Here is a 12,505-nt window from a genome sequence, read left to right on the forward strand (position 1 = left end):
TTCATGAATAACAATAGTAACAATAAACGATAATGACTTCAGACAGAGGGGTTGGAGACTAAAGTGCTGTCATCTATGTTGAAGTGCTTTTGAAAATCTCTCCCATACTCTGTTTTTCCCTTCCTCTCCTTTCTATATTTCTTTTCTCCTTCTCTCCTCCCAGCTCTCTCTCCCTTTCCTAATTCATTACTTTTCCCCTCTCCCCGGAATCAAATATTTTCTCCCCTTTCCTGCACCCTACTCCAGTCTTTCCAAAAGCAAAACATATCAGAAAAACAATAAAAAGAGAGAGAGAGAGGACACTTTAGAGTTATGAAGAATATAAACTTTGAGGAAACACTACTTTAATTTACCGGGATATATGTGACAGAAGTATTCTATCATCTATATTAAGCCCGAGACCGATGGAAAGTTGATCGTAAAAGGAATCAGAGAAACATTGTATAGAGAACTGGTATTTGAACACATTACCGAGACATTTGTTTTAGTACCGAAGTATTGAGTGCAGTATTGATGTATATGTAATAGAAGTATCCAAGCATCTATACTGAACCCGAGACCGATGGAAAGTTGATCGTAAAAGGAATCTTAGTACACATTTACCGAGACATTTGTTTTAGAATCGAAGTATTGAGTGTTGTATTGAAGTGTTGTAGTGTTGAAGTATTGAAACACCGATACTATGCAAGAGAACGATTGAAAACGAGAAACCAAGCATAAAAAAGAGAATGAGACAAGCGCAGAAAAGGAATTTGAACACATTTCCCGATTCATATGTAGTCGTTCAATCATTTATATTAAGTGAGAAAACGAAGGATTATGTGACACTGAAAAATAAGAGAGAGAATGAAAGTAGCAAAGAACACGAGTTAAAACACATAGAGATAAATTGTGTGCTTCTCCTTTGTATTCACGAGGGTAAAGAAAAAGATACAGGAACAAGAGGAAGATACCAAAAAAATGATACGGGAAGAGATACAGAAAAAGATAGAGATACATAAAGATACAGAGAAAGATACTAAAAAAATACAAAAAAAGATAGATAGGGAAGGTAAGGAGGAAGGAAGAAAGGTAGGAAAGAAGGAAGAAAGGAAGGGAGGAAGGGAAATGGGAAGGGAGGAATGAAGGTAGAAGGGAATAAACAGTGAAAGGCCAAAAGAAAAGAAAAGAAAGGAGAAAATGAAGAGAGAAGGAAAAGAAACAGGTAAGGAAATAAGAGAAGTTGAAAAGAAAGGAGGAAAGGAAATGAAGGTAGGAAGAAAGGAAGACAGACAGGAAGGAAAAGAAAGGAAAAGAAATAAAAATAAGGAAAGATACAGAAAAAGATACATAAAGATACAGAAAGATACAGATTAAAAGGTCACCAGGATTCGAACCCGGGGACAGAAACCACGGCAAAACTTTTAACACACACACACACACACACACACACACACACACACACACACACACACACACACACACACAACTTTACCATTAGCCAGATTTGAGACTTGCCTGTCGGTGAATGGAAGTTGAAGGTAAAGTTGGGGACATACGCTATAGCTACGCGTTGCCTCGGTGTTCAACTCCGTCTCATTGATTCTACTATACGGGATTTCTTTCAATACTAGTGTCACCTGTTTGTAAGTATAAGTAATGGTTTTAAGTGTTTTAGAAGCACTACAGAGCTAGCTGGTGACCGTTTTTCCTTTCTTCCTTCCTTCCTTCCCTTCTTCCGTCTTTCCTTCCTTTCCTCCTTCCTTCCTTCCCTTTTTCCTTCCTTCCTTCCCTTTTTCCTACCTTTCTTCCCTTCTTCCTTCCTTCCTTCCCTTCTTCCTTCCTTCCTTCCCTTCTTCCTTCCTTCCTTCCCTTCTTCCGTCCTTCCTTCCTTTCTTCCTTCCTTCCCTCCCTTCTTCCTACCTTCCTTTCTTCCTTCCGTCCCTCCCTTCTTCCTACCTTCCTTTCTTCCTTCCTTCCTTCCCTTCTTCCTTCCTTCCCTTCTTCCTTCCTTCCTTCCTTTCTTTCATCCTTCCTTTCCTTCTTCCTTCCTTCCTTCCTTTCTTTCATCCTTCCTTTCCTTCTTCCTTCCTTCCCTTCTTCTGTCATTCCTTCCCTTCTTCCGTCCTTTCTTCCGTTCTTCCTTCCTTCCTTCTCTTCTTCCTTCCTTCCTTCCCTTCTTCCTTCCTTCCTTCCCTTCTTCCTTCCTTCTTTCCTCTCCTTTCTTTCCTTCCTTTTTTTTCTTTCCACTTTTTTATTTGCTCTCTTTTTCTCTTATTTTTTTATCCACTTCTTTTCCACATTTCTTTTCTCTCTCTCTCTCTCTCTCTCTCTCTCTCTCTCTCTCTCTCTCTCTCTCTCTCTCTCTCTCTCTCTCTCTCTCTCTCTCTCTCTCTCTCTCTCTCTCTCTCTCTCTCTCTCTCTCTCTCTCTCTCTCTCTCTCTCTCTCTCTCTTCTCTCTCTCTCTCTCTCTCCTTTCTCTCCTTTTCCTTTTCATCCTTTCCTCATTCCTTTCCTCCTCTCTTAATTTTTTCTCTCCCTCTCTCAGTCACTACATTCATCCTTCCTATCTCTCTTCCCGTCTCGTACCCTTCCTTCCCTCCTCCTCCTCCTCCTCCTCCTCCTCCTCCTCTCAGCCGTCTTTTTTGCCTTATATAAGAGCGCAGAAAAGGACCACCCGAAACTTTACGCTACTCTGCAATATGTTTACCGATCAGTGCAATGTTAGAACCACAACCACCACCACCACCACTACCACTACTACCACCACCACCACCACCACTACTACTACTACTACTACTACTACTTGTCGCGAATTTAGTGAACGGAAAAGTGAAATAATAAGGATGAGGAGGAGGAAGAGGAGGAAAAAACTGGGTAATGAAGAGTGGGTAGAGGAGGAGGAGGAGGAGGAAAACGGAGTGAGAGGGAATGGAGAGAAGAGGAGAGAAGAGAGGAGAGGAAAGGTGAAGTGAAACGAAACTAGGAGGGAGAAGTAAGAGAGAAGGAAGAAGAGGAGAAGAGGAAGAGGAGAGGAGAGGAGAGGAGAGGAGAGGAGAGATGAAACGATGCCAGGAAAGAGAAAAAGATAAATAAACGAGTAAGGTATAGAGGAGGGGAGGGAGGAGGAGGAGGAGGAGGAGGAGGAGGAGGAGGGCAAGCTCGTAATTGGTTTTTTGATGGCTCGACTGACCTCTTACTTCTATTGGTTGCCAGATGGAGTAATTATTTGCAATGTTTCTCTCTCTCTCTCTCTCTCTCTCTCTCTCTCTCTCTCTCTCTCTCTCTCTCTCTCTCTCTCTCTCTCTCTCTCTCTCTCTCTCTCTCTCTCTCTCTCTCTCTCTCTCTCTCTCTCTATCTATCTATATATATTTGTCTTTTCGTGTGTTAGAGAGAGTCAAACAATGAGACAATGGCAAGTTCATCAGTCTGTGTGTGTATGAGAGAGAGAGAACAGACGGACAGACAAACGGACACACACACACACACACACACACACACACACACACACACACACACACACACACACACACACACACACACACAGCCCACACAACCCCCCTCCTTCCTCCCCTTTCCTCCCTTCCCCCACTCCTCCAAACCTTATATTCTTAGCCAAATCATCATGGACCATTTTTCATCAAAGCTTTTTACGAGCAAATTGAAATACGCAGTAAGCCTTGCGCTGTTGACGTTATATAAAGAGTTACAGAGAGATAGGGAGGGGGGGTGACGGGGAGGAGGGAAGGGGGGAGAGGGGGAGGGAGAGAGGAAGCATATGGGGAGAATGGATGGGAAGGGAAAGGGATGGGAAGGAGAGGTAAGAGTCATTGTTAGGGGAGGATATAGAGAGGGAAGGGAAAAGAAGGGGAAGGAAGGGAAAGGAAGGGGAGGGAAGGGGAAGGGGGATAAGTGTGTGTGTGTGTTTGATGAGCTGAATGTGTGTGTGTGTGTGTGTGTGTGTGTGTGTGTGTGTGTGTGTGTGTGTGTGTGTGTGTGTGTGTGTGTGTGTGTGTGTGTGTGTTTTCTGCTCTGGTGCTGACAGGGGCTTCTGCTCTTCTGCCCCCTCCTCTTCTTCCTCCTCCTCCTCCTCCTCCTCCTCCTCCTCTATTTTAACACAGCAGGAGGTTGCTCTCTACCTTTTTAACACAGCAGGGGTCTTCCTCCTCCTCCTCCTCCTCCTCCTCCTCCTCCTCCTCCTCCCCCTCCTCCTCCTCCTCCTCCTCCTCCTCCTCCTCCTCTTTGGCACAGCAGGGAGCAATCGTGAAAGGAAGAATAAGCCCCAGAATAACACACAGAGGAAGGACGGAGGGAAGGTTGAAAGGGAGGGAGGGACGGAGGGAGGAAGATAGGAAAGGAGAGAAGGAAGGAGGAATGGAGGGTAGGAAAGGAAAGAAGGAAGGAATAAAGAAAGGAAGGAAGGAGGGACGGAACGAAGGAAGGAAGGAAGGAAGGAAGGTTAGGACAATGAGATGTTTGGCCATATATACACACGATGAGAGAGAGAGAGAGAGAGAAAAGAGACCAGTGGACGAAGTGGAAAATAGAATGATTAAGTGACGTTGTGTTTGCATAATAAGAAGAGTGGATGGGTAGTGGATTAGGTGGATGGACGACGGTGTGGATGGTTATCTGGATGAGTGGATGGGTGGTTAGGTGGCTAGGCAGAAGGGTGGATGGGCAGGTGGATAGTTGAGGCGCTCGTTGACTGGTTCTGGTCCTCTCGGCGGCGCTCAGCGATATCAAACTTTATATTCATGCATGCAAATTCGCGCCCTTGTGAGGCTGGGACGGGCGGACGTCCGGCTAGTCTGACGTCACACAGGATGAGCCTTTTGTTCAGTCTTCCTCTTCCTCCTCCTGTTGCTGCTCCTCCTCCTCCTCTTCTTCCTCCTCCTCCTCCTCTCGCCTCCCTTCGTCTCTTTACCTACCTTTCCTTACCTTCAGGCTTTCCCTTAATCCCTCTTTTTGTGTTTGGTTTCCCTTCTCTCTCTCTGTACCTCCTCTTCTTCCTCTTCCTCCTCCTCTTGTCTCCCTTCGCCCCTTTACCTACCTTTCCTTACCTCCAGCCTTTCCCTTAATCTCTCTTTTTGTGTTTAGTTTCCCTTCTCTCTCTGTACCTCCCCCTCCTTGTTTTCCTTCTCCTCCCTCTCCTCGCCTTTCTCTTCCTTTCTCTTCTTTATTTCTACTTTCCTCCATCCATTCCCTTATCCCGTTTTTTCTTCAGTTTTCTCTTCTCCTCTTCCTCCTTCTTCTTTTCTTGCATCCTCCTCCTCTTCCTCCTTATCCTACTCCCTTTCTCTTCCCTTCCTTTCTTTATCTATATCTGCTTCCCTTCTATCCTTCCATCTTTCCTCTTTTTGCTCAGTTTTTCTCCTCTTTCCTCTCTTCCTTTCGCCCTTTTCCTCCCTTCCCCTTGCTTTTCCTTCCCTTCTCTTGCCTTTTCTGCTTTCCCTTTGTTTAATTCTTCCTTATTCTTTATATCGCTCATCTTTTTATCCTTCCTCATCCCTTCCTTCTTCTTTTCACCTATCTCTCTTCCTATCATCCTTTCCTCTCTTCCCTTCTTCACTTCTTTCCTTCTCTATTTATCCCCTCTTCCCACTCTTCTTCCTCCTTCCATCCGTCATCTTTTTCCTCATCCCTTCCTTTCCTCTTCCTTCCTTCAATCCGTCTTTCTTTTCACGCCATATTCTCCTTCTCTCTCTCCTCTCATTCCTTCCTCTCTCTCTCTCTCTCTCTCTCTCTCTCTCTCTCTCTCTCTCTCTCTCTCTCTCTCTCTCTCTCTCTCTCTCTCTCTCTCTCTCTCTCTCTCTCTCTCTCTCTCTCTCTCTCTCTCTCTCTCTCTCTCTCTCTCTCTCTCTCTCTCTCTCTCTCTCTCTCTCTCTCTCTCTCTCTCTCTCTCCATTCACATCCTTCCTCCTCTCCTTCTATATTCCCCTCCTCCCTTTCCTTTATCTCTCCTTCTCTCTACGTCTCTTTTTCATGCCTCCCTTTCTCTCTCTCTCTCTCTTTGATATCTGGTTGAATCGGTTCTTATTTGTTTGCTAACGCTCATATTACAAGCACCTCTCAATAGTCCTTCCTCTCTCTCTCTCTCTCTCTCTCTCTCTCTCTCTCTCTCTCTCTCTCTCTCTCTCTCTCTCTCTCTCTCTCTCTCTCTCTCTCTCTCTCTCTCTCTCTCTCTCTCTCTCTCTCTCTCTCTCTCTCTCTCTATATCTCTCTCTATCTCTATCTCTCTCTCTCTCTCTCTCTCTCTCTCTCTCTCTCTCTCTCTCTCTCTCTCTCTCTCTCTCTCTCTCTCTCTCTCTCTCTCTCTCTCTCTCTCTCTCTCTCTCTCTCTCTCTCTCTCTCTCCCATTTTCTATCCTCTCCCCTTCTTCCTTTCCTTTCCTTCCCTCCTCTCTCTATTCCCCTCTCTTTATTGTTTTCCTCCCTCCTCTCTCTCTTTTTTTCCTTTTCCTTTCTCTCCCATATCTCCCTTCTCTCTCTCTCTCCCTCCCCTCTTTTCTGTTCTTCTCATCTCCCCCCTTCTGTCCTCTCACCCTCTTCCCTTCTCTTCCTTCCTCTGTTCTTCCCTTCTCTCCATTCCTCCCCTTTTCTCTGTCATTCCTTTTTTATTCCTTCCTCTCTCTCTCTCTCCCTTTTTCTCTCTCCTTCTCTCAATATTTCCCTCTCTTCATTACCTTGCTATCCCTCCTCTCTCTCTCCTTTTTTCCCCTCTTCTTCTTTCCTCTTTCTCTTCGTGTAGCTTCATATCTCCTGCCCTCCTCTTCTTTCCCCTTCTCTCCCTCCCTTTTCCTCCCCCTCCTCTCTCTATTCCCCTCTCTTTATTATCTTCCCTTCCCCTATCTCTCTTTTTTTCCCCTTCTTCTTTCCTCTCTCTTTTCATGTAGCTTCATATCTCCTTCCCTCCCCTTCTTTCCCCCTCTCTCCTTTTCCGTTTCCCCTCTCTCTCTATTCCCCTCTCTTCCCTCTCTCTTTTTTTCCCCTTCTTTCCTCTCTCTCTCTCTCTCTCTCTCTTCTTGTTGCTTCATATCTCCCTCCCTCCCCTTCTTCCTTCCCCTTCTCTCTCCTCTCTTCCCTTTTCTCTTCTCTGTTCGTTCCTTTCAGACCCCTCCCGAAAATATCACTACGCCATACGCAGTTACTTAACGTATGGGCTGTCAGTGAACGACTTTTACGTGTTAATATAGCAGCATCTGACGTAATAATCTTTTTTTCTTGGTAATAGTATGGCGCAAATAGGCCTAGGAGTAAAGTAGGTGGAAGTGAAGTAGTTATGGAGATTTTGAAGGGATAGAAGCTGCCGATGGTGTTTGAGTTAGGAAAAGACATTAATTTTCTCTCTCAGTAATATATTTTTTACAGCAGAGGAGTCTGTTCAAGGGCATAAAAAAAATAAAAAGGTGGAAATAGTTCAAGAAAAAAAATATTGGATGCGTTTACGTAGAAGGGAAGGGAAAGGAAGGGACAGGGAAGGGAGAGGAAGGGAAGGCAAGGGAAGGGAAAGGAAATGGAAGGTAAAAAGGTGGAAATAGTTCAAGAAAAAAATATTGGATGCGTTTACGTAGAAAGGAAGGGAAAGGAAGGGACAGGGAAGGGAAAGGAGAGGATAGGGAAGGGAAGGGAAGGGAGGGGAAGGGAAGGCAAGGTAAGGGAAAGGAAATGGAAGGTAAAAAGGTGGAAATAGTTAAAGAAAAAAATATTGGATGCGTTTACGTAGAAGGGAAGGGAATGGAAGGGACAGGGAAGGGAAGGGAAGGGAAAGGAAAGGACAGGGAAGGGAAGGGAAGGGAAAGGAGAGGATAGGGAAGGGAAGGGAGGGCAGGGAAGGGGAAGTAAAGTGAAGGGAAGAGAAGGGAAAGGAAATAGAAGGGAAGGGAAGGGAAGTGAACACAACGGAAAGAAATGGAAAGGAATGGAATAGACTGGAATGAAATGGAAGGGATAAGAAAGGAAAGAAAAAAAGGAAAAGGGACGAGACGGGAAGGAAAGGGAAGGGAAACGAAATGAAGGGAAGGGAAGGGAAGTGAAAGGGACGGAAAGGGAATGGAATGGAATGGAAGGAAAGGGAAGGGAAAGGAAAGGAAGAGAAGGAATGGAAAGGAAAGGCAGTGAATGGCATGGAAAGATATGGAAAGCGAGAGTAGGGAAGAGAAGGAAGGGAAGGGAGGAGAAAAGGAAGGGAAGAGAGGGTAAGGGAATTGAAGGAAAGGAAAGAGAAGGAAAGGAAAGGAAGTGAAATGACGTGAAGGGAGAGGAAGGGAAATAAAGAGAAGAGAAGGGAAGGGAATTGAAGGGAAGGGAAGGGAAGGAAAGGGAGGGGAAAAGGAAGAGAAGGGAAGAGAATTGAAGAAAAGGAAAGAGAGGGAAAGGAAAGTAAGTGAAATAACGTGAAGGGAGAGGAAGGGAAATAAAGAGAAGAGAAGGGAAGGGAATTGAAGGGAAGGGAGGGGAAGGGAAGGGTCCTGGCACAGTGCCGTGGGGGACGCGGGAAAATATTGTATCACTTTTTTGTTTTTACGACCATAAGTTTTTTCTTCTCTAATCAAAGGTAATATTGGCATCCACGGCCTCCCCTCCCACTCTCTCTCTCTCTCTCTCTCTCTCTCTCTCTCTCTCTCTCTCTCTCTCTCTCTCTCTCTCTCTCTCTCTCTCTCTCTCTCTCTCTCTCTCTCTCTCTCTCTCTCTCTCTCTCTCTCTCTCTCTCTCTCTCTCTCTCTCTCTCTCACTTCTTTCTTTTTCTCCCTCTCCCCTTTCCTCTCTTCCTCTGCTCCCTTCACTCTTCTCCATTCCCTCCCTTCCCTCTGTCATTCCTTTCTCACTCTCTGTCATCCTTCACTTCTTTTAATATTTCCTCCTCTCTCTCTTTCCCCTCTTTTCTCTATTCCCCTCTTCATTAACTTCACTTCGCTTCTTTCTCCTTTTTTCCCCTTCTTTCCTCTCCTCTCGTGTAGCTTCATATTTCCTTCCTTCCCTTTCTTTCCCTCTCTCTCCTTCTTTCCCTCCTCCTTCCCCTCCTTCCCCTCACTTAACATATTTCCTTCATTATCTTTCCCTCCCTCTCTCTCTGTCCTTCTTCCCCTTTTTCCCCTCTCCTTCCCTCCACTCTCCCTCGTTTCTTTCTCCCCCTTTTCCCCTCTCCTTTCCTCCCCTCTCTCTCATACATTCCTTCCCCCTTTTCTCCTCTCCTTCCCTCCCCTCTCTCTCATACATTCCTTCCCCCTTTTCTCCTCTCCTTCCCTCCCCTCTCTCTCATACATTCTTCCCCCTTTCCTCCTCTCCTTCCCTCCGTTCTCTCTCATTTCTTCCTCCCCATTTTCCAGTCTCCTTCCCTCCCCTCTCTCTCATACATTCTTCTCCTTTTCCACTTCCCTCCCTTTCCCTTCCCTCCCGTCTCTCATTTTCTCGTTATATTATTTTATAGGCCTAGAGTGTCAGCCTATCTGGGAAGTTCAAGGGACTATATAAAAAAACGGGTCTCACTGGAAAGAACATTTAACTGTGAAAAATAAAATAAGGATCTTTATATGAAAAAATAACTTTGATGAGAAACCATTTGTCTCATTCTTACCTTATTATTATTATTATTATTGTTGTTATTATTATTATTATTATTATTATTATTATTATTATTATTATTATTATTATTATTATTATTATTATTATTATTATTATTATTATTATTATTATTATTATTATTATTATTATTATTATTATTTTCTTATACTTAATTATTTACAGGTTCAAGGCATTCAGTAAATTCCATTATTCCCTAAGTTAATTATATATGAGTAGAAAAAAAAAACGGAAAATTGAGTCAGGCTAAAAATAATGACTGAATATGTTAAATGATTTTGGTTTTAGGAAAGTTTCGTTAAAAGAGTTTGCTAAAAAGTTGTTAAAAGCTTTGAATGTAATGGATGACTCAGATTATTATTATTATTATTATTATTATTATTATTATTATTATTATTATTATTATTATTATTATTATTATTATTATTATTATTATTATTATTATTATTATTATTATTATTATTATTATTATTATTATTATTATTATTATTATTATTATTATCCTACCCGCTTGCAGGCATCTTATTCTCCCCTCTCTCCTGCATCTCTCCTTCTCCCTTCTCATAATTTTCTCCTCCCCTTCTCTTCATTACCTCCGGCTCAATCTTCTCCTCCCCCTCCTCTCTTCGTCTTCCTTTTTGTCCTCCTTCTTCTCCTCCTCCTCCTCTTCCTCTTCTTCCTCCCTTCCATATCTTATTTCAGCATTCCCTAATCCATTCATTGTCCGTCTGTCTGTTCTCTCTCTCTCTCTCTCTCTCTCTCTCTCTCTCTCTCTCTCTCTCTCTCTCTCTCTCTCTCTCTCTCTCTCTCTCTCTCTCTCTCTCTCTCTCTCTCTCTCTCTCTCTCTCTCTCTCTCTCTCTCTCTCTCTCCTACATTATCTCTAACACTCCTTTCTGCTTTTTTTGTGTTTGTCTGTCTGTGTTTGTGTGTGTGAGTGTGTGTGTGTGTGTGTGTGTGTGTGTGTGTGTGTGTGTGTGTGTGTGTGTGAGTGTGTGTGTTTTTTGTTGGCTCACACACACACACACACACACACACACACACAGTACCAGCGAGGTAAGTAAATGAAAACTGGCATGGCGAGACCGTAGAGTTTTGGAGCTGCTAACTTGTGAATTTTTGTTTATAACCATTTTTTTCTCTTTACATCTTGATATTTTTTGGTTGATGCTTCGATTGTGTTGTTGTATTTGTATGTTTATTTCAATTTCTTCTGTACAATAGCAATAATAATAGTAATAATAATGATAATAATAATAGTAGTAAAAATAATGATATAATGTAGATGACTGTCATAACATGCGTGCTTACTTAAATGCTTTCGTGTGTGTGTGTGTGTGTGTGTGTGTGTGTGTGTGTGTGTGTGTGTGTGTGTGTGTGTGTGTGTGTGTGTGTTTATGTGCGTGCGTGTGTGTATATAAATAAAAATAATGGGCCAGTCTTCTATTTTCCTCCTCCAAAACAGGATCAGAGAGAGAGAGAGAGAGAGAGAGAGAGAGAGAGAGAGAGAGAGAGAGAGAGAGAGAGAGAGAGAGAAACAAAGAGAGAGAGAGAGAGAGAGAGAGAGAGAGAGAGAGAGAGACCGGAGGTGGTAAACAGAATAAAAGAGACGGAGGGAGGGAGAGAGAGTGACTGGACCAGAGGCGGCAAAAAAATAAGGTCGGATAATGCCATGTAAATTTCCATGTGATGAGTTGTTGTTTCTCTTGGCTATAAGGGGCGAGACAAGGGAAGGAACGGCCCAAACTACATCTTCTTCAATATTCAAATTCGTTTTTCCTCTTTTCCTATCTTCTGGAGGTCTGGAGGCGATATTGACGTGGTGATAAGGCTGTGATGGGGTGACTGATGGGGTGTTTGATGGGGCGATAGGCTTGAGTGGGTTTATAGAGTGTTAGATTACTGGGGATATGATGGGATGGGATGGGAAGTGTTTTGTGTGTCCCTAGGTGGTGTGATGGGGCTAGTGATGGGGTGCTGGGTGTTGGTTTTATGGGAGAAAGATGATGGGATAGGATGGGACTGGGGTGCTAAGTCTATGATGGAGTGTTTGATGGGGAGACTAAGTTATTGATAGTGGTAGAGAGAAAGAGGAAGAAAAAGAGAGACGGAGAAAGATATGAGGAATGGGGGAGGGTCTACATGGGGTTATAAACGTTCAGTGGGGCGATAGGGTAATGGGGTGAGAAGAGATGCACATTGGGGTGACCGAGAGGCTGTAAAAAATAATATGGAGGAAGTGAGTGGAAAGGTAATATGGTGTAGAGTGGTACAGATGGAGTGAGGTCCCTGGGTGTTGTAACTAGAGATGTTATGGATATTGGCTCAAGTAGAAAGAGGAGGAGAAGGGAATGTATTGGTGTTTCCGTGTGAGTGAGGAGGATAAGATGAAAGGGAAAAGAAGGGAAGAGAAGAAGAATAAACAAAGGAAGGGGAAACAAGACTATTCCATACAAGAATAACGAATAAGAGTAGAAAACAAAAGAAGGGAAAACAAGAGAATAAAAGAGAGACAGTAGGGCAAACAAAGAGAGGAAGAAAAGGAGAAAACAAAACTCGCGAACAAACATAGAAAAGAAAAAGGAGAAATTAAGAAACGTAAACAAGAAAAAGAAGAAAAAGAGTGTCTCCATACAAGTGAAAAGACAGTAAGGAAGAAAACGAATAGAAGAGAAGACAAGAAGAATAAACAAAAGGAAGGAAGAGGGAGAAATAAGACAAGCAAACAATAATAGAAAAGAAAAAGGAGGAATTAAGAAACGCATGCAAAAAGAAGGAGAAAAAGAGTGTCTCGTATGAGTGAAGACAGTGAAGAGGAAACGAAGATAAGGGAAGACAAGAACTGCAAACAAGAAGAGGATACAAGATTACAGCAAAAAGAATAATAACAAAAAGAAAGAAAATACATGAAGATGATATGAAGAAAACGAAAAGAAAAGGGAAGCAA

This window comes from Eriocheir sinensis, chromosome 17 (assembly GCF_024679095.1).
Source record: "Eriocheir sinensis breed Jianghai 21 chromosome 17, ASM2467909v1, whole genome shotgun sequence".
Lineage (NCBI taxonomy): Eukaryota > Metazoa > Arthropoda > Malacostraca > Decapoda > Varunidae > Eriocheir > Eriocheir sinensis.